The 21,387-nt window shown below is 44.2% G+C and overlaps 1 long non-coding RNA gene across 5 annotated transcripts in view; it reads right to left on the bottom strand.

Annotated features, from left to right (window-relative positions):
* Positions 1–2,103: 2,103 nt before the first annotated feature.
* The window catches only part of LOC144695399 (uncharacterized), a 55,085-nt gene continuing 35,801 nt past the window's right edge, over positions 2,104–21,387 (bottom strand). For 3 of the 5 annotated variants that reach the window (XR_013579956.1, XR_013579954.1, XR_013579955.1), the window contains exon 3: positions 7,657–7,745. This is a non-coding gene — a long non-coding RNA (uncharacterized LOC144695399). Of the gene's footprint in view, positions 3,594–7,656; positions 7,746–12,448; positions 12,546–21,387 lie in introns of those variants that run through there. The other 2 variants (XR_013579952.1, XR_013579953.1) reach the window with 2 other exon arrangements.

Below are 21,387 nucleotides of genomic sequence, written 5' to 3'. Positions count from 1 at the left end.
AATTGGAAGAAATTTGCTTCACTGAAATTTTGGGATGGATTTTGTCACAAAGGTTAAGTTTTGAGATCAAATGAGGCTCTTGAGTTCGCATGGGGCAGGACTGACTTGGCAATTTTCTCAAATAAGCCTGCCTTTAAATTAAGAATCAAGGGCAGGCACTCCACGCTGCTGGCCCAATTAGATGGCTGGCAGCTCAGAAGCTTTGGCAGTGCCACTGCTGAGGCAGCAAGGATAATGGGAGTGCCTCTCCATCTTGAGGTGCCCTTGCATGGGAGGAAGACACTTCATTTTCTGCTGGGCCAGGCAGGCAGGCCCTGGTGATCCGGGGGGGGGGGAAACAGTCCAGTGGTGGCATGGGAGCCATGGGGATGGCCACTTATGTCAGTGGCCCCAACCTTGGGCCTTGGAAGCTCCAGTGGCCCGCCCAGTGAGGCTAAAACTTCCCAGCGATGAGATTGCATCAGGGAGCAGTCCCAACGCAGATCAGCCATGATATTATTGAATGGCGGGTCAGGCTCAAGAGGCCAACTGGCCTATTTCTGCTCTTGTTTCGTATGTTTGTATCCCTGCATTTTGCTGATCACACCCTCATCTCCTAGCCTGCCACTGGGGGCTGGTAAAATTTTGTCCTATATCCTTGAATCTGAATTGTGTGGCTAAGCTACAGACTGACCTGAAGTTGACTGTTATTAAGAATTAACCGTTTAAAAATTGCTCATTTTTTTGGTCAGGAAATATGCATACTAGCTTTCTGACTTTATTGCTGTCTTTGCTGTCACATCATGACACAGGGTGTATTCTTGAGAAATTTGATCCTTATTAATCACGGTGCCATGAATAGTTTGTGTTACGTTAAAGACCTTAATGCAGCAAAGTGTTGCAGTGAGATGTTTCTGTGTTATAATGGATAAAGGAGCTAGAGTTCCCCAGTAAATATTTGCATATTGTTTCATCATAACCCTGTCATGCTTAGTGTTTATTTCACAATCCATAATCTGTTTGAATGAGCATCATAATGCATAGGTTGCACTGATTGATAATCCCAAATGGAAACATTTCCCCCACTTCAAAACATGTTAAAATTTAACAGATTTCAAAGCTCCATTTTGCCTCTGCAGAGAAATATGAGAGTGGGGCATGATAACTTTGTGCCGCTAGTTTGTACTACTCACAGAGCAGCATAAGTCGCTTCCACGTTGCACCTACAGACATTACCTAATTATGTCGGGTGGGTCAGAAGCAATGCTAATCTCTGACTGCTTAACTCTAACTGTGTTTTAAACATCATCTTCAAAGAGCACCCTTTTACTATTGGGAGAGTTAATATTGTTTTGCACTGTGGTTCCTTGCAGTCTCCTTGGGAAATATTATGCCAGTGATGAATTCAAGAGCAGTTTTTCTCAATGAATTTGTGTTCTGAAATTTGACTGGCACTTTGGCATTTACCATCTCATCAGAGAGAACATCATTGCACCCGTCAACTAAATTTGAAAGTAGGTGGAATAAATATGTTCTAATATATTGCTCTTTAATGACACATAGGCCATTCCTGACCTAAACGGATTTCTGTTGCAAGAATAGGTAACCCATATTTTGATGTGGTTGTGTTGTTTTAACAGGAGAGATGAAGCACGGGTATTAGCAGATTACTATAGCCTCCATAATGATGAAAATCTGATGTTACTCACAATATTGGATTTAAAATTGTTAATGCAGTAGCTTTCAAAAGAAAGGTTGAGGATTTGACTTTTGAAGCTCTAACACATGTTTATTGTAAAAATCTCAATAGCAGTGCCAGTGGTGAGGTGGCATCATCAACATCACAACCTTGGAATGTTGTGTCAACAGGAGTTTCTCCTTTGAAGTTACAAATTGCTGACGATACAGCCTCTTTAACGAGCAGCCAAAGCACAGTCATTTCCACTGTCTCCTCCGATGAGGCTTAAAGAACCATTAATCATAACTCTAATGATGTGATTTGTGACAATGCTGAAGCTGTAGTTTTGTCTTTGCTCGGAAGCTGGTGTCTCCAGAGGAATGTGACTTTCTTTTTAGCACCACGACAGCACGCACAGGCAAAACAACTCCCACCTAATGCAGTCAGTATATTTCAATTTCATCCATAAAACACTAATTTCCAAATGTTTTTTAAACTTAACATTTTAATTTTCTTTTCAAATGGCAAATTGGAGAACATATTACTTCTGATCATTGATCTTATCTACATAACTAACCGCTAAGTGAATAATTATGTGAAGCGGCTATAAATTGAGGTTGGAAATCTGTTTTCTGTGCATGCACATTACATTCACTATTGAAAACCAATCAATTTTAGCTAAAATTGCTTATATAAGTGCCTTGTCTTTATTCACATTACATATTTTTACCAATTTATAGAATATCTGCTAGTGAACTTTCTGTGCCATTATCCTCAACTGAACCGCAACTAAAATTAAAATCAGAATAAAACTATTCAGATTGCAAAAAGTAAACCATTCTAGTCAACAGGGAAAGTGCAACAGAATGGGTCATGAATGTTTCATTGCGAAGTAAGCATTCAATTAGCTGTGGCTCAATTGGTAGCACTCTCATCTCTAAGTCAGAAAAATGTGGGTTCAAGTCTTACTCAAGTATTGGTGCCCAAAAATTAGAAGTGATATTGAAGGACTCCTACACTGTTGGAAGTGTTCTTTATCTGATGGGACATCAGAATTCCATGTTATTATTTCAAACAAAAGCCGGAGAGTTATCCCTGGTGTCCTGACTAATATTTATCCCTCAATTAACATCACAAAAAACAAATTATCTGGTTATCAGCACATCTGTTTGTGCACAAATTGGCTGCTGTGTTTCCTACATTATAGTTGCTATGCTTCAAAAGTACTATATGGCTGTAAAGCACTTTGTTATATTCAGTGGTTGTGAAAGGTGCTATTTCTATTTCTATTGCACTCCTGACATGTGAATGTAATTTTAACAGCAACTTATTGTATTGATTCATGTGCGATGCTAACAGCAAGTATGTTCCAAATACTTATTGTACATAAAAGCACACTATAATAAAGTAGTGATTTCTCACATTAGAAATGTAGAAACTAGGACAGAATCTTTTTTAATAGACCAGCTTGTCGGGAATTCCCAAATGCCAAACGCATAACCACCATACAAAAAAATTAGGCACTGTAGATTCTGTCAGCAATACTGAGGTCCCAGCATAAGTGAACTAGCCACTATTGCACCTTAGCTGTCAAGTGTCCAAAAGTAGTTATCATTGTTAACCACTGGCTCTACTATACAGCATCAGTCATTTCGACTGCTAAGTTGTCCTCAGAGAAGAGGCCTTGCATTTGCCTGTTTGGGACAAAGCTATAGAGTATGTGGAGAAAAATTAACTTGTGTCCATGCTTAAATTAGTAGTTTTAAAATGGAATAAGCAAAAATTCTCATACATGCAATGCACACACAAATAAGCATGTGTAAAAGCTATAGGGGTATTGTTCCAACTTCTCAATCCTGGCAGGGAGCCTTCCCTTCTGTACTTTGGAAAGTCTGGTGTGGACTCTGTAATATTGGCTCCTAGCAGGTAAGGTTCCCTGCAGAAGTGTGAAGATGAAAAAATTACATATACACATATATGTGCACATAAACGCTCTACAAACTTGTACACAAATGTGTATATATCCCTTTATATATGGTTTCATGTATTTGCATATATAGGGCAGGATTTTTCATGCCCATTGGCGGCGGGTATGTTTGATGGCATGAATGGACAATATGGCTACATTGTGAAACCACTTTGCAATCATCTGCTCTGCCTGTCGATGGCAGGCCGCATTTCCCACAGTCAGACATCAGGAACTTCATTGTAATACATCTGCATATCATTATAAGCCCAGCTTACTGGAATCATTCCCCATGCTGGATCATCTGAATCATGGCGACGTATTTCACAACTGTACATAAGCGACGTGCACCTGGCGAGCTGCATTTCGCTCGGGACTTCGAGGTTTATTTGCCTACCTTGCTTTGGACAGCACTTGCAATCTTCAGCGCCTGGCTTCGCAGGCAACACCACATCATTTTTAGGGGGGCTCACGGTAAGGTCTCTACCTACCAGACCAGCCATAAGGCGTGGGTAGCTTTTCAATAGCTGCAGGGCTAGGGCTTGCTTGGGGAAGGGGGAGAAGTGGCTTCAGACAAGGGAAGAGGCTGCAGGGCGGGGACTATACTGGGGAAGCGGGGTATCCCAGGATGTGTTGTGGCACAAGCTGATCTGTGCAAGTGACCTGAAGATGGTGAGGGCTGAGGAGGAGGTCTCCAGAGGAGATGAGGCCAGGTGGAGATGTGAGGGTGTGTGTTAGAGAGTGAGTGGTGATGTTTCTTGAGCTGGCAGTGAATGAGATGCCAGTGAATGTGTGATGGGCTTGAATGTGTTCGTTTAGAGTGATGACATGGTTGCCTTACTCTGACGACAAGGATGAGATAATTTATCCTCTTTCTGCATTGGATGGCCAACTTCTTCTGTGCAACATTGGCACTGATCACTACTGCCATTGCCTACCAAGCTAGAGTGGTGAGATTGCTGGACCACCTGTGGCCAGAGTGGGGTTTGAGGACATCACGGTGGATCTCCATGGTGTCCAAAGGCATTCCAGGGATGCGTCATTGAATCGGGGGGCTGCAGTCTTCTTGCCTTTTGGACCATGTCTTCTGTGCAGCAGTCCTGGGCTGGAAGCACTGAGATGTGTGCACACGGCTGCACTTTACATATGGTGCCCAGTGTGAGGAAGCGGGGAGGTGATGGCATGGTGGGCAAATGAGGGCTCACCTGCCATTGAAACGGCGTGTTTCCCAGGAATGCATGATTAATGAGGCGGGATTAGGACAATACGGCATGAAAACTGCCATTGCGACCGGCGGGTAAAATGTTCTTTCTCCCACCCACTACTACACTTAATGCAAATCTGGGATAAGGAGTTCAGATGGTCTGGACCTATCAGGTAAATCCACTATACAAATAGTGGTTTCAGATTTTATATCTTTTTTAACTCATTCACATTTACAAATAGTCTTGCTTCTCCCTGACCCTGAAGCAATACTGAAAAAAACACTTACCTGATGGATTCAGACCGTCTGAACTCCTTATACCGGAGGAGGCCTTGGGAACCAGCCAACATCAGTTAAAATTAGAAATTTCTTTTAAAATGATACCACACAGCCCCTATAAAAGGTTTTACCAACCAGCTGGCCTGCTGAGATTGGATTGATCGCCTGATGCTTATTCTGCATTAAAATTGAAAATGGGCAGGCTCACGCTAAGTTAGATTGATTTTAAAATTGTTACCATTAACTTCCTACACATTTTGGGGGGGGTTAAAATTCCCCCTGAATGTCACTTTTATTTGTATAGTGGGCCTTGTTATATAGGTTTCTGAATATTAATATGCATCACATGTTGATTTCAATATTTTATCTATGCTCGTTTGTATTTCTGGCAATATATATTTGGATTTACGTTATTAAAAGTCACAATTAATAATTTTTGAAGTATAGTAACTGTTGTAATGTAGGGAATCCGGCTGTCAATTCATGCACAGCAAGCACTCACAGACAGCAATGTAATAATAACCAGATCACTTGCATTTTGTGATCTTGACTGAGAGATAAATATTGGCCAGGACATCAGGCATAACTCCCTTGAGCTTCATTAAAATAGTGCTATGGGATCTTTTACATTCACTTAGGAGGACAGACAGGGCATCAATTTAACATCTCATTCAAAAGACAACAACTCCAATAGTGCAGGACACCTTCAATTCTGCACTGGACTGTCAACCTTGATCTTATATTCAAGTCCTGGGATGGGACTTGATATGGCTGTCCAGCACCATTTACCCAAAAGGGATATTTTAATTTCCTGAATTAAAGTAATAAAAGAACAGTCAGAGTTTAAAAAGGAAAGCACCTGCGTAATGCTATTGTCATATCATCGGTCTGCAGGTACAACACATCAAGGAAAACACATGGACACTCTACCTTGGTACAATAACTTGCCTTGAGCACAATTACCATCAAAGCTTAAAATCTCCATTGTGTTTGGTGTGTCGCATCTAGATTTAACAGCTTCTCATCGTAAACAGCCAGATCAGTCTAGAAGATCCTTGCTTCATCCGGGTTTCACTCTACCCAGCTTCTCTGCTCACCTTCGAACATCCGAAGCATGATGTTTATTCCGGCATGGCCATCAGTTCTCATGTGATGGCTGTGACCTTCAGTGAGGTGATGAATGCACAGCTGCAGCTGGTTGAAGGGGACCAAATCCGTGCAAAAGTCGATCTGGTTCTCTTTTACCAGCTTCAGCAAAGCATCGGCTTCTACTGAGGATGAGGAAATGTTATGCCGATAAAAATAAGGAAGCATTTCACATGTTACACAACATCTGTAAATGTCCTATGTACAATGAAAATATAACTTGAAATATAGCTATCGAAAAGAGATCTTATGTTATTTTCTGTTATCTCCCTTTATTTGTTTCCACTCCCAAGTAATTTGGCAGAGACAAATTCCTAGATAAAGGAACAGACCATCTGATAAGAACACTGCTAAAATACAACAGAAACTTTCAGGCTAGGGAAAACATGGAAGATCCAGAAAACGTCTTAAAAAGGCACGTTCATCCAAAAGAGTTTGCTTTTCCTATAATAACACCCAGGTACAAATTATGCAGAATTAAGACATCGGTAAGGATATATTATAATGTATCCAAGGGGTTCTAAAATCAACTGTGAAAGCAAAGGTTAAACCCCAAGATTATTTTGTAGCCCACTGCACACTATTAACCATTATTTCAAGTGACTGGGCTGGATGAAACCTAGATTCTAGATGTAAAAGCACACGGAGGTTGCATGTCCACAGGGGTTCTCCAGATCTTCCATTGTAATTTTGCTGAAAGATCCATGGAAAGCTCAGCAGGATGGCATAAATGGATGATCAGGAGAACCTGTGCTGAAATTCAATCCTAATGCTTCAGTGCAACACATCACCTAGTCTGCCCTTTGAGCCATTTTCAACTCCAATACCCTTATACAATACATCTTTTCAGTTTGTCTGAAGACGAATCCAAGGTGTTAACTTCAACTACATAGTTTGGCGGGCAACTAACAGGATTGGGTTAAATGCTGGCTTTACAGCACATCCAATTTTCCTCTTGATTGATGTCAGTAAGGAACCTTTATGAACGAGATGGGAGGTGGCCAGATATGTTTCATTCTGGACCATTTGCAGCAACCACAGACTACCACCTCTGTGATTCATCTGGATTCAAATCTTGATCCCAAGGGTAGAATAACAGTGTTCAATACACTCTGTACCTGGATCCCTCAGCAGAGCCATTTTCACTCCAAAGAAGTCACATATGCTGACAAATTTTACCTCTTCTCTTTTTCTGCTATCTTGTAGAAACAAGCTGAATGACAAACTTCTTTCCGGGTGCATGCTTCATTTTTGTTTTAGAGGCTGTCACTCACTAGTCACAATGGCATTCGACCTCTGTACCTGTCAAGCAATCTCCAATTAAATCTCAATCATGACGTTTTTTTTCACCAATTCCTCTCCTATTGATCTAAAGAGATTTAAGCACATAAATATTTACCCTATGACACCCTTTTCTATTACTGAGAGCAGTTATTGATCCTGCTGTGCAGTAGGTGTTCAGAGCCTTTCTCCCAGTAGTGAGGTTAATTAAGCTGCCAGGAGAAAGAACCAACACTCAAGTGAAGAAATAGACTAGAATTTGTTATACTTGAAACAAAACAAATACCATAACGAACACACACCGACACAATTGGAATATGAATAATTATAGTAAAGGATTTTGATTAGCAAAATCCTGTCACAAGGTACAAGAAAACCTTTAATAACTCCACTGTACAGCTCAGAGTATATACATTGATGTAGAATTGGTGTAACAGGCGCAAATTTCACCCAAAATAGTGTTAGTTTTGAGGATTCTTCCCCACTTGGGTTTCCATTCAAACTCATTTGCATATTGGTAACTGTAAAATCTGCCCCAATCTGAACCAGTGCAATTAAGCAGCACTTTAAAATGTAAATTGGAAAAAAAAAATTTCCTTTGAAAACATTCTTTGATATATTTAAGAGTGGTAACCAGATCTAGTTTGGTTGGCAGGGTTGAAAATGGGTTTAATCACACAACATAAGCATTTTAAATCACAGCAACAACTTATGAATAACCTGATTTTAAATTACTAAAGACAACTTTAAAAATTTACAGAACTGTATGTATCTTAGTTTTGTTGGGATCCAGCGGTCAGTTTCTTAGTTAAGAAAAATTATATTCAAAAACTTCTTAATAGCCTCCTTACACCCAAAAGAATCAGTTTAATTTTTGGAGCCTCCTCAAAGGCTCACAACTGACGCAATTAACGAGAGGTTCCAAGGGTCAATTCATCCTGGTGGTGTGGCCAGTTTAGTGGGCAGAGCCTGCTTCCTGTGCAATGTTTTTTAGGTAAGTGCAAAAGATCACGGAAGCTCAAGTGGTAGGGAATGTAATATGCACTTAGAATTCCACTATCTTTTGCACTAGTTGCGCACATTTCAGGCGAATTAGACAAAAATAAATGGTGCAATTGAGCTGACACTCCGTCATAGATTGCTGTTGAAAGCTAAGGTTAAATGCATTGGAACCATATTATGTTACCTTGGGACTTTGAAAAGGATAGAAAAATGGAGGCTGCGTAAATCAGGCATACTATTGTACAGTCGCTAATGACCAATTCATAGGATTACATTGAATATACGGCACAGAAACAGGACTTTTGGCCCAACCAGTCCATGCCAGTGTTTATGCTCCACTCGAGCCTCCTCCTATCTTTCCTTATCTAAATCTACGATCGTAACCCTCTATTCTCTTTTCCCTCGTATGCTTGTCCAGCTTCCCCTTAAGTTCACTTCAACCTATTCACTTCAACCACTCCTTGTGGTAGCGAGGTCCATATTCTCATCACTCTTTACCCAAAGAAGTTTCTTCTGAATTCCCTGTTGGATTTCTTGGCGACTATCTTATATTGAGGGTCTCTCATTATGTCCTTCCTCATAAGTGGAAACATTCTCTCTGTAGTCACCTTATCAAAATTTTAAATACCTCTATTAGGTCAGCCCCTCAGCCTCCTTTGTCAAGAGAAAAGAAACGCAGACTGTCAATCCTTTCAAGAGCAGCTTAAATAGAGAAATGAGATGAAGGGTGTAGTTCTTTACCCAGTCCCCTCAGCTGGGAAGAAACTAGTTTCCAGAATGGGAGGAGAGAAATTATACATCCATCTATTGATCTATATTTAAAAATCTTGTGCGTAGCACATAATTTGTCTCTCACATTTGGAGGGTGGTGGGGGTATGATTGCTATGCTTATCTACAAGTAAAGTTTGCAATGCGTTCCAGTCTGATAACCAGAAGTTACGTTTTCCTGTAACAGTGAGATATCATGACTGAAAAGTGACAATGAACAGACAAAACATGGAAAAAACAGGTATATTACCTTCTAATGAAAAAATAACATATAAAAACAAGCAATCCAGAATAAGCAGCAAACCTAGAAAAAAAGCAATGAATGTAAATACTTAAAATATTATTTAAAAGGCTTTATAGCTGCCATGTTAGTTTCTCCACTGTGCTGAGGACTTAGTTCTTCAGTTAAGTTTGTTATGTAGCAAAACATTAAAAAATACAAAACTTTTGAGAAAAATACTAATGTGCTAAAAGCAATATAATGTTACTTGTTCAAAATGCTGCCAGCTATATTCTTCCTTGGAGAGTTTTGCCTGAGACGTCCGTCTTGAGTCCATAAGGGTTCCCAGAATTATCAACTCACAGTTGGAGATGCAACAAGATAGCAGACTTCAACTCCCAGCAAGCATTTGCGCATACAGCTCCTGTAATATCTCTTAACAATATACTGGCTGGTCATAGAACAAGGCATTACCTGCTGCTTGTAAAGATTGCCCTCTTCCACTCCTGTGATTCCATGAAAAACGATGCAGGCAGGAATTTACACCAAAAACAATATTTAGGACCAGCAAACCATTATAACAAGGGTAGAGTATTCATTCTTTAATTTTTTTTAGGACAAAAATGAAAACAAAAATGATGTTATCATATCTCACACAACTGCAGTCAACAAGATAGGAAAAAATGAGAAAAAAGGGAAAACACGCAAGTTAAAAGCAAAATACTGCAGATGCTGGAAATTTGAAATGAAAAAAGAAAATACTGGAAAAACTAAGCAGGTCTGGCAGCATCTGTGGAGAGAGAAACAGAGTTAATGTTTCGAGTCCGTATGACTCTTCTTCAGAGCTAAAGAGAGGTTGAAATATGATGGATTTTATACTGTTTAAGAAGGTTGGAGCAGGTGGAGCAAAATAAGACGGTCAGGGATAGGTGGGAGCTCAGGAAAAATTTGACAAAGATGTCATGGGTACAGGACAAAGGGAGTGTTAATGGCAGTGTTAAAGACTAAAGAAGGTGCTGATAGTGGCATAAAGGTAAGATAGCAGAATGTATTAATAGCAGAATAGCACTCTGTGAAAGCAAAACATAAGAACAAGTGACAGATGGCCCTGTAATAACTGAGGATGGAGGGGGGGGGGAGGGATGTTGGGGAAAAATAAATAAATAATTAAAATTATTGGATTTAAAAAGGAGTAAAGATGGAGGAGAGAGTTCATGATCTGAAGATGTTGAACTCAATGTTAAGTCCGGAAGGCTGTACAGTGCCTAATTGGAAGATGAGGTGCTGTTCCTCCAGTTTACGTTGGGCTTCACTGGAAGATTGCAGCAAGCCAAGGACGGACATTTGGGCATGAGAGCAGGGTGGGGTGTTGAAATGGCAAGCGACAGAAAGGTCTGGGTCATGCTTGCGGACTGAGTGATAGTGTTCCTCAAAGCGGTCATCCAGTCTGTGTTTAGCCTCCCCAATGTAGAGGAGACCACATTGGGAGCAGCAAATGCAGTAGACTAAATTGAACAAGGTGCAAGTGAATCACTGCTTCACCTGAAAAGAATGTTTGGGGCCTTGGACAGTGAGGAGGGAGGAGGTTAAAGGGCAGGTGTTGCACCTTCTGCAATTGCATGGGAAGGTGCTGGGGGAAGGGGATGAGGAATTGGGGGTGATGGAGGAGTGGACCAGGGTGTCCCGGATGGAACTGTCCCCATGGAATGCTGACAGGGAGGGGTGAGGGGAAGATGTGTTTGGTGCTGGTATCATGCTGGAGTTTGCAGAAATGGTGAGGATGATCTTTTGAATGCAGAGGCTGGTGGGGTGAAAAGTGAAGATAAGGGGGAACCTATCGTGGTTCTGGAAGGGAGGGGAAAGGGTAAGGGCAGAGATGCGGGAGATGGGTCGGACTCAGTTTAAGGCCCTGTCACGCACAGTGGGTGGGGGGGCTTTTGGTTAAGGAAAAAAGACGACATATCAAAAACCCTGTTTTGGAAAATGGCATCATTGGAACAGATGCGATGGAGGTGGAGGAACTGGGAGAATGGGGTGGAGTCCTTACAGAAAGCAGGGTGTGAGGAGCTGTAGTCGAGATAGCTGTGGGAGTCGGTTGGCTTGTGATGAATATTGATAGACAGTCCATCACCAGAAATGGAGACAGAGAGGCTAAGGAAAGGAAGGGAAGTGTCGGAGATGGACCATGTGAAGGTGAGAGAGAGGTGGAAATTGGAAGCAAGAATCGATATGTTTTTCCAGGTCCAGATGAGAGCATGAAGTGGCACCGATGCAGTCATCAAATGTACCAGAGAAGAAGTTGTGGGAGGGGGCCTGAGTAGGACTGAAACAAGGAATGTTCCACAATCCCCACAAAAAGACAAGCATAACTGACGCCCATGTGGTACGCATTGCCACACCTTTTATTTGGAGGAAGTGAGACAAGTTAAAGGAGAAATTGTTCGGGGAGAGAACAAGTTCAGCCAGTTGGAGGATAGTGATGTTGGGCGGGGATTATTCGGACCTCTGTTTGAGGAAGAAGCGGAGAGCCCTCAGACCTTCCTGGTGAGGGATGGAGGTGTAGAGGGATTGGACGTCCATAGTGAAGAAGAGGCGGTTGGAGCCAGGAAACTGGAAATAGTTGATATGACATAGGGCGTCAGAGCAATCGCGCATGTAGGTGGGAAAACACTGGATAAGGGGAGAGAGAATGGGGTCAAAATAGAAAGAAATGTTCAGTGGGGCAGGAACAGGCTGACATGATGGGCCTACTAGGGCAGTCCTGTTTGTGGATTTTGGGAAGGGGATAGAAGTGGGCTGTGCAGGTTTGGGAGACTATGAGGCTGGAAGCTGTGGAGAGAAGATCTCCAGAGAAGATGAGGTCAGTGTCAGTCCTGGAAACAATAGTTTCATTATCAGTGATGGGGTCATAGTCCAATGGAAGTGTCCGAATTTGGCGTTCAGCCTCTGCGAAGTAGAGGTCGGTGTCTGACAACAATAGCACCACCCTTGTCAGCAGATTTGATAAAGTCAGGGTTGGACCTGAGAGAATGGAGTGCAGCAATTCAGAAGGAGTGAATGAAAGAAGAAGAAAAATTAAGATGATCAATGTCACGCCAACAGTTCTCAATGATAAGGTCAAGAGCAGGTAAGAGGCCAGAGGGAGGGGTCCAGGTCGAGGGACAATACTGGAGGGAAGTGAAAGGATCCACTGAGCGGGGGTGTGAGGGGGCGATGGAGGACTCCTGCCCAAAGAATTGAACAGAGAGACGAAGGTGATGAAAGAGTTCAGCATCGTGCCGAGCCTGAAACTCATTGAGGTGAGGACGTAAGGGGATGAAGCGGAGTCCTTTGCTGAGTACAGAACATTCAGCATCTGAGAGGGGATGATCAGAGGGTATAGTGAGTACATGGCAAAGGCTGGGATTAGAAGAAGGGATGGGCTCAGAGGAACAGGAGGTGGTGGAAGGTCCCAGATGGGTGTTGGTATCAATAAGTTGTTGGAGCTGGCGCTCCTTAAAAATATAGGGCAGGATCTTCCGGTCGGCAAGCGGGAGCGGGGCCCACTCGCCAACGTGTAAAATTATGCAGGATGACGTCAGGTAGAATTCCCGACGGCACCCCATGTCATTTCCATTATCAGGTCAGTGGGGGCGCAGCCGTGACAGCTGCACGCCCGTCAACCTGTCAACGGCCTATTGAGGCCATTGAGAAACTAATTAAATCATTAATGGACCTGCCCGTCCAACCTTAAGGTTGGCGGGCAGGCCGGGAGCCCTGGCGAGCTTCAGAAAAAGCATCCACGGGTGGGATGACGTTTCATGAGGGTATTTAAATTTTTAATAAATGTTTCAGTTAAAGTTATGGACATGCCCCAACTCATGTGACAGTGTCACATGAGGGGACATGTCAGGGAAATTTTTCTATCATTTTTATTGCAACTTTAATTCGGAGCTGATCTCCATGAGGCAGCACTTAGTCTCAGGGAGATCAGTGCGCTCTTTCGTGCGCATGCATGAAAGAGCGCACTCCCAGCTGAGGGAATCCACCCCCCCCTTCCCCCGTCCGCACAGGGAGCGCATAGCGCTTCCTGGCGGACGTCACGCTGGGCAGGCCTTAATTGGCCCCCCCACATAAAATGGCGGTGCGCCCCCAATTGGGGGGCGTTGATCAGAGGTGCGCCCGTCCGTGTCTGCTCCCGCACCTCCCCCACAACGTGGGGTGGGTGGGGGGGATTTTTCCCATGCAAATTGGCTTGAAGTGAGTTTTTATACTTACTGGTACATTTGCAATGGTTGCACCAGATGTACCATTTATGTTATTCACAGAACTCAAACATGGCCTGGAAAACAAAACAATTCATACAAAGAGTGCCAAGTGCTGGAAGTCCACGGAAATAACCTGAAATATCAGCTTGTTGTGCTCTTTTTCAGATATTGACTGACCTGCTGTGAATTTCCAGAATTTTCTGTTTTTAGGTCAGATTTCCAGCATTCACAATATTTTTTTAAAATCTTTTAAAGGGTTAATATGACGCCAGCAAACCAGTGTCAGTTCTAAACACTTGGATCACCTTGGACCAATAGTGAAAGTAAATGAAGTTCCCATTTGCCCAGCAGCTGTGATCAGTCACAATTCAAATGATTTCAAACAGTCACAATCCCAAAGGGCATAGGTTCATTCTGTGATGACTAACACATATCCCTAGCAAAATGAATTTTAATAGTCTCAATCCCAGTGGACAAAGGACCACTTTATGATGGACTGTTATAAATCCCAAGAAAAATTAGTTTGGACAATTTTTAAGCCTTTAGAGTTCAGCTCATTCCCTTTGCCACAAATCTCATGTAAAATCAACTGACCAGTTTCAATTAGTGTAAACTTTGAAACTGAAACAAAAACAATGCCCAATTTGATGCCTAAATTGGCAGTCTCATTTCTGAGATGTTAAGCAGAGAGAATGCAGAAAGTACTAAGAGCACTGTGATAATATTTTTCCCTGACATCTGGATTGGTAGCTGCAAATTGTAATTTTCCCTCCAAAAAGATGCAATTTGCTTCAAAGCAAATTATGCGTTTCAATCCATTCAGGTGAATGGATAATAATTACATGTTAATGAGGCACGCGCCAAATTCTATCGCACCACCACACAATTTTTTCTACTTGAAGCCAGTCAGTGGCAGAGGGAACACAACCAATTGCTGAGAGACTGCAGCTAACACAAAATTGAACCATCCTTTTTATGTGGTGTTAAAACATGCACAAATATCTTTGCCACAGATTAGTAAAAGTAGATAGTTTCCCAGATCAAGAGGTCATCGTAAGGCGTTAGAGGAAGCATAGGAAGGGTGGCTAGGGAACAGAATTTGTGGCAGGGATATAAGACAATGGAAAGAATTTAATGCCCTCTCCTGTGGTGAGTTTGGTTATGGAGGCATTTAATTGGGAGGGAGGGTGGTGGGTGAGGACCTCGCTGCCTTCCTGCCTTCCCACCCTGTCTCCAATTGCTAAACATGCCAAAGAAAAGCTGAATAACAAACAAAAGCAATAGTAGTGAGAAACTTAATTAGCTGAACATAGAATAAAACACCAGAACTATTTACTTAGAACAAAAACTTGAATTTATCTAGCACCTTTAAATGGTAGTAAACCATCCCTAGGCACTTCACAGGAGCATTATCAAACTACATTTGACACAGCCACATTAGGACAGGTGACCAGAAATTGGGTTAAAGTTGGAAGTTTTAAGAAGCGTCTTAAAGGAGGAAAGCGGGGTAGAGAGGCAGCACTACTTAGTTCAGTGGTGGGGCAATTCCAAATTGGGGATGTGCAAAAGGTTGGAATTGGATGGGTGCAGCCTAGAGCAGGTTACAGAGATGGGGGGAAAGGCAAGGCTGTGGAGGAATTTAAAAATAAAGATGAAAATTTTAAAATCAAAGCATTGCCTGATCAGAAGCCAATGTAGATCAGCGAGCACAGAGGGGGTGGGTGAACTAGACTTGATGTGAGTCAAAGTTTTGGATTAGGTCAAATTTATGAAGGGTGGAAGATGGAAGGTTAGCCAGGGGAGTGTTGAAATAATCAAGTCCAGAGGTACAATGGAACGCGTGAGGGTTTCAGCAATAGAGGAGCTGAGGCAGAAGCTGAGATGTTTTGGAGATGGAAGTCAGTCAGCTTGGTGATGCATCAGACCTGCCGTCAGAAGCTTATTTCCGGGACAATTGGATTGGAAAGATTGCAAACAGCCTGGTGTAGGCTCAGACAGCGACCAGAAGAGGGATGGAGTCGGGGGCTAGGGAACAGAATTTGTGGCAGGAACATAAGACAATGGAAAGAATTTAATGCCCTCTCCTGTGGTGAGTTTGGTGATGGAGGCATTTAATTGGAAGGGAGGATGGTGAGTGAGGGCCTCGCTGCCTTCCTGCCTCTACCCTGATTATGGTTGAAGGCCTTCCCACCCTGTCTCCAATTGAGCAATTAAAACTCACTTAAGGGCCTCATCCCACCGCCACTGATAATCACCCAACAGTCAGGGGGTGGGGGGTGGGAATTTGAGATGCAGGAAGCCCAAAAGTTAGAACCTGTCCAATTGTTTGCGGACTTCAGGTGGGTGTGGGACAAGCACTCAGTGTCTGATTGACGGACCTGGCCTCAGGAATCGGGGGATCTGCTGAGAGCCACCCCCTGGCCTTGCTACCAACCCCTCCCCCTCTGCCGTGACCCACACCCCACCACTCCTTCTTGCTATCACTCATCTGTGCCTGGGTCCATCAATAAACCTGGGCCTCGGGTGGGTGTAGTACCTGCTGCAGCCACCACCTCCCCAGTGGCCTTGCTGAGTAATAAAGAATTGATTGATTGGCAGCTCTCAGCAAGCAGGACTTCCACCCCTGGGGTCTTGATCCTGGGGAAGGCCCATCACTGCCCAGTTAAGTGTCTGATTGGTCGCCTAATGCCTTCAGTCTTCCCAGTATTAGTTGGAGGGAATTTCTGCTCACCCATGACTGGATGTGGGACCAGCGGCGTGACAAATCAAATACAATGGAGAGATCAAGAAAGTGGGGATGAGGTAGATCCAAATGTCATCAGCGTACATGTGGAACCCCTGTGTTTTTGGAAGGGTAGTGAAAGTGTAGAACATGTGAGAATTGATTTAGTCAAATCTCAGAATCATCAATTGGATGATAAATTCATGTGTCACAAAAACATACTATAAACAGTGTAGATGTGCCACAGGTCCTGTATATTTTAATCATATTGCCACATATCAATATATATCACTAAATCAGGAATGGAATGACACAGACAATATGCCTAACTGTAATAATCAACTGTCTTCCAGTGGACTTCATTAATTACATAAAAAACCATAGTTATAAAGATATTGTTAAACATTAAAGCAATCTACAGGGCATTTTCAAAACTGCCTGGCTTAACAAACTCCAGATTCTGTTAACTGTAAGCAAAACAACTGAGACCACAGTACATAATCCACTTAGAATTTATTTGGAGGCAGGATGATATTTGAGGTTATCTTCTGCTAGACCCCCATTGTTCAGGAGATGTATGAAAGTCCCAATATTGTACATCACTGTCAGGAATGAAGAAATGGGCTCTTGCGCGCCTGCAGGACATCACCAAATCATATTTGGCAGCTAACTGTGTGCTGGAGTTCAATCAAGACATCATCAAGCACATAGCCCACTTTGTAAAAATAAGCCCTTAAGCTCTCTTTGAAAAGTACTTATAAACTAAACAGACGAGTATGAAGACATACATGGAGCGGAATCATCCATGCCCCCTGGAGTCAAGTGGGCGTAAGCAGACAATATGGCGAGAAGGCCAAAAATCAGTTTCATGCCACCATGAAACACATTTGTAGTCGTCCGCTCTGCTCATCGATGGCGAGCCGCGTTTCCCACTGCCAGATGCTGGGAACTTCATTGTAACACATCTGCATATCATTATAAGCCTAACTTGCCAGAATCATCCCCCCCACCCCTCCCCCCCACCCACCCCACGCTGGATCATCCGAGCACACCAAGGTGTTTCACAACAGCATTTATAAGGTGTGTGCACCTGGCAGGCTGCACTTTGAGGGGAACTCAGAGGCGAGTGCACAGGAACATTGCACAGGGCTTGCCAGGGTCGCCTGTTGGACCTCAAGGTTGAGGCTCTGCACATCCAGATGAGGGCACAGGCAAGTCGCTTTTTCCCAGCTGCCTCACAATGCACAAGCATGTGCAGGGTTGTAGGCGGCAGGGGGCAGGGTGGTGGTCGTGGGAGAGAAGTGGCCACGCATTAGGGAGACCTTGAATAAAGTGACCATTCCTCCACAGCCGAGACAGTTCAGACAAAGCCACAGTGACATGCTTGGAGTCAGGTCTCTTTTGCCCACTCAGGCAATGCAAGGTGCCACCAAATGCTCCAGAGTTTTTCACCCCTCGGTAACAGATTGCAGACTAATGAGTGTTTTCATGGACAGCAGAACAGTTGGACAACTGGGCACGTTGTACAATCTCCTTGCTAAAGCTGACCACGGAGCAGTCCCTGGTGGAGGTGCTCACAGCCCCTTGGCAATGTCATCATTCAGGTTTGGACCAGTCTCTCCCGTGGTTCAAGCTAACAGTGCTGCCTTGCAGTGCAGGTTAGGCGAATGCCTGCACCTGAGCTGAGAGTATAGCATGCAGTCCAGTGGGCAAAGCTGCCGCCAATCGGTCAGGGCAGAGATGGGTGGGGTTTTGGGCAGCCATGCAGCGCACTAAACTCTAGCCATCCAAGTGGTGGCCTGCACTCTCTGGGATGCATTAAAGGGACTTCAGACTTAATCAAGAGAGGGTCTTAGAACGCCCAAGCTAACCCACGTATCTGTCTTTCATCCTGTAGTACAACAACATCAGCAGCATGGAGCCTGGTGAACTATCTGTATGCCTCATGGCTTACAGAGAGCAGAGACAAAAGGAGAAGAGAGCAGTGGAGGCACCTGGCTGGGCAGAGGGAAGAGCAGCACCATCAGGAAGAAGGGGCAGCTGGGGCTCTCACACACGCCACTGAAGAGCCACTGGGAACGCATGATTAATGAGGCAGGATTGGGACGATATGGCGTGAAAAGCCGCCATTGCAGCTGGCGGGTAAAACATTTGTTTTCCCACCCACTATTGCACTTAGTGCAAATCTGGGATGATTCTGCGCATAGTCTCCAAAATGGAAGATAACGCCTAAGTGCGGTGGCTGGCAGGCTTCTCATCGCATTTCCTGCCGGGCAGCCGGCGGGAAATCGCGCCTGATTTCATACTCAGGAGCTATCAGTTATGCATCAGCGAGTACCTCTCCAAATCGCATGGTGGGGTGGGCACTGATTCGTCTGCCCCACTGTTACTTAATGGGGTCGATTGTCCAGGCGTCATATTTAAAATGCCACCGAGCACACACATTCATTCTCTCCAGCCCAGCTGTGTGCAGGAAACTTCTTCATACGGCTGCACCCAAGAAAAAAGCTGCTCCAAGGTTCAGCAATGATTCTCTTGAGGCCCTCATCCGTGGACTCCGCCAGCACCAGGATGGCTCCTATCCGAGGGATGGTTCCATGAGGCCACTGGCCTCACCTCACCGGTCAGGGAGGCAGTTGCAAGGGAGGTCAGCTCTTCGGGTACCTGCCCGAGGATTCCATCCAGTGCAGTGTCAGAGGGCTTTTTTAAAATGGCTGAAGCTATGCCTGTCTATAACCTTTGAATAATACCAGCAAATATGCCAGTTTTGCAGAAATTGATATATCATTATCTCTGAAGAGACCCTATTGACCCATTGTGGGCTGCAGAGACCAAATGCAAAGGGAACTATACAAAGGCCATCTACATTTCATAAGCCAGGCCTGGCCAACTGGTGCCAATTCATCTGCGAGGGCAAAGGACCTTGCAATCTCCCATTCAAGACTTAATGGTTGGAACATTAACAATCTCAGGGACCCAGACAAAGTGATAGACACCCTTTGTCACAGCCAGGGTGGAGAGGTGGGAGTCATGTGACATGAACCCCTAGCTGGGGGCATCAGCAATATTGCCTTGTGGAGCTACAAAGCTCAATCTGCCATTTTTCCATCTACCAAGAAATAGCACAGGAAAGAGGTTCCATCCAGGTTTGAAAACTTGGCCCCATCTACACTGTTTTGACTGGAACTTCTGTATCATCACCAACAAGACTGATTCATCTCTGGAAGTCAACTCTACTGGAAAAGTGAATTATCTGTCACCGGTTCAGCCTGCCAACCTCTGAAGGAATACACCATTGGACTTTGATTCTGGACACATGTGAAACAATAATTCTTCTCTGTGGTCTTTGCCCTGTAAATCTTTTCCTCTATCCCTCTTTGTTGTATGAGTGCATGGGGGCTATGTAGCAACCTCCCTCCCATTTGAGTATGCATGAATATACTAACCCTCGGATTTCATCCTATCTCTAGTTTGCTGTGGAGTCATTCTTATAAAATTGGATCACACCAAAACTGAGGGGTTGGGAAATACGCCACCACTTACAAAGGAGGAATCAAATCTAAAACCTTTGTTTACGGACGGGTGGAGAGGGGAGAAAACAGGGCTGTTTAAATTAACCCCACTCCTGTGCAGAACTGTGGGATGAGGATGAATGATCTCATCTGCTCCACCAGGGTAAATCAACATTCAGCTCACTCTCAATGGCATCATGCACTCGAAGGATTACACTGTTCAGGGCACTCACACAATATTAGCGAGGGACACAGCACTGATTGTCTCACAAACACTTTAACAACACCAGCATCTCTTGAACAAACTCCATCCTCAATCCTTACTGGGGAGGGCTCAGCACACACAGGAGGCAAGCATGCTTCCCAATGTCTGCCCCAGCCCTTCTCATCACATTTCATTCCCTCTAGTTGTGGGCAAGCTTGGCCTGCATGAAGATAAAAGAGAGGATTCAGACTCGACGGCCGACATCCAGGAGTTCTCCCAATTGGAGGAGGATGCCACCAAGTTGGCAGGGGAGGACAGAGATCGCTCCTATGGGGAAGGTGAGATCAGCATCTCTTGGCAAGCCAGTACAGATGAGTCCTTGAGTTGATCACATCCTGACATTCACAGTGAGTGATATGCAATGTTGCATTCAGCCTGCTCATGAATTAAATCTATCTTCTCTCTCTTACATGCAGTAACAGGTCCAGACAGACCAGCAGCAACATAAGCCCCAACTCAGAGGAGGATGTCAAAGATCCATTTGAAGAATATCCTTCACTGCGTTCACCTGCACCCTCCACTGGCGCAGCGACACATACCTCAGTGGGTCATAGTTCTAGATTAGGCTTGGGGTCACTTTCTGGAGAACACCTCATGCATACGGCTCTGTAGCGGTTGGAAGCAGTGACAGCCCAGGTTTCTGGCACTCGGAGGACTGCTGGAGATCAGGAAATCGCTGAGTCTGAATCAGATGATGTGCCTCAGCAAGCGGCCATCTCTAACATGCTGGAGATGCAACAGCAGGCAGCAGATAATCAGGTAGAGATGCAAGAGGCAGTCAACAGACTAGAGCGAAGGATTGAGGAGTCCGTCCATGTTCTGATGTCATGGCTCTGACATGCCAGTGCCTCGAGGTCTCCATGGGAAGGGTGACAGCTGCTGCCTTGGAGATCTTGATCCAGCAGATCCTGCCAGATTTGTGCTCGGACCTGCACTCCATCACTATAGGTGTTGGTGAGATCCATCAGTGGCTATGCGAGGTGGGGCAGGGTTGGGGGGTGGAAGCGAGGCACCTTGATCTCCCTCTGGGAGCTCCTTCTCCTCAGGGAGTCAGGCCGGGGCCCTCAGGCACTCATAGGGAGGACTAGCAGCTGGAGCCCCAGGGCCATCCACCCAG

This window comes from Cetorhinus maximus, chromosome 21 (genome assembly GCF_964194155.1).
Source record: "Cetorhinus maximus chromosome 21, sCetMax3.hap1.1, whole genome shotgun sequence".
NCBI classification, from domain to species: Eukaryota; Metazoa; Chordata; class Chondrichthyes; order Lamniformes; family Cetorhinidae; genus Cetorhinus; species Cetorhinus maximus.
The sequence above is the reverse complement of the archived record's forward strand: the minus strand, read 5'-3'. Positions and strand labels throughout refer to the sequence as shown.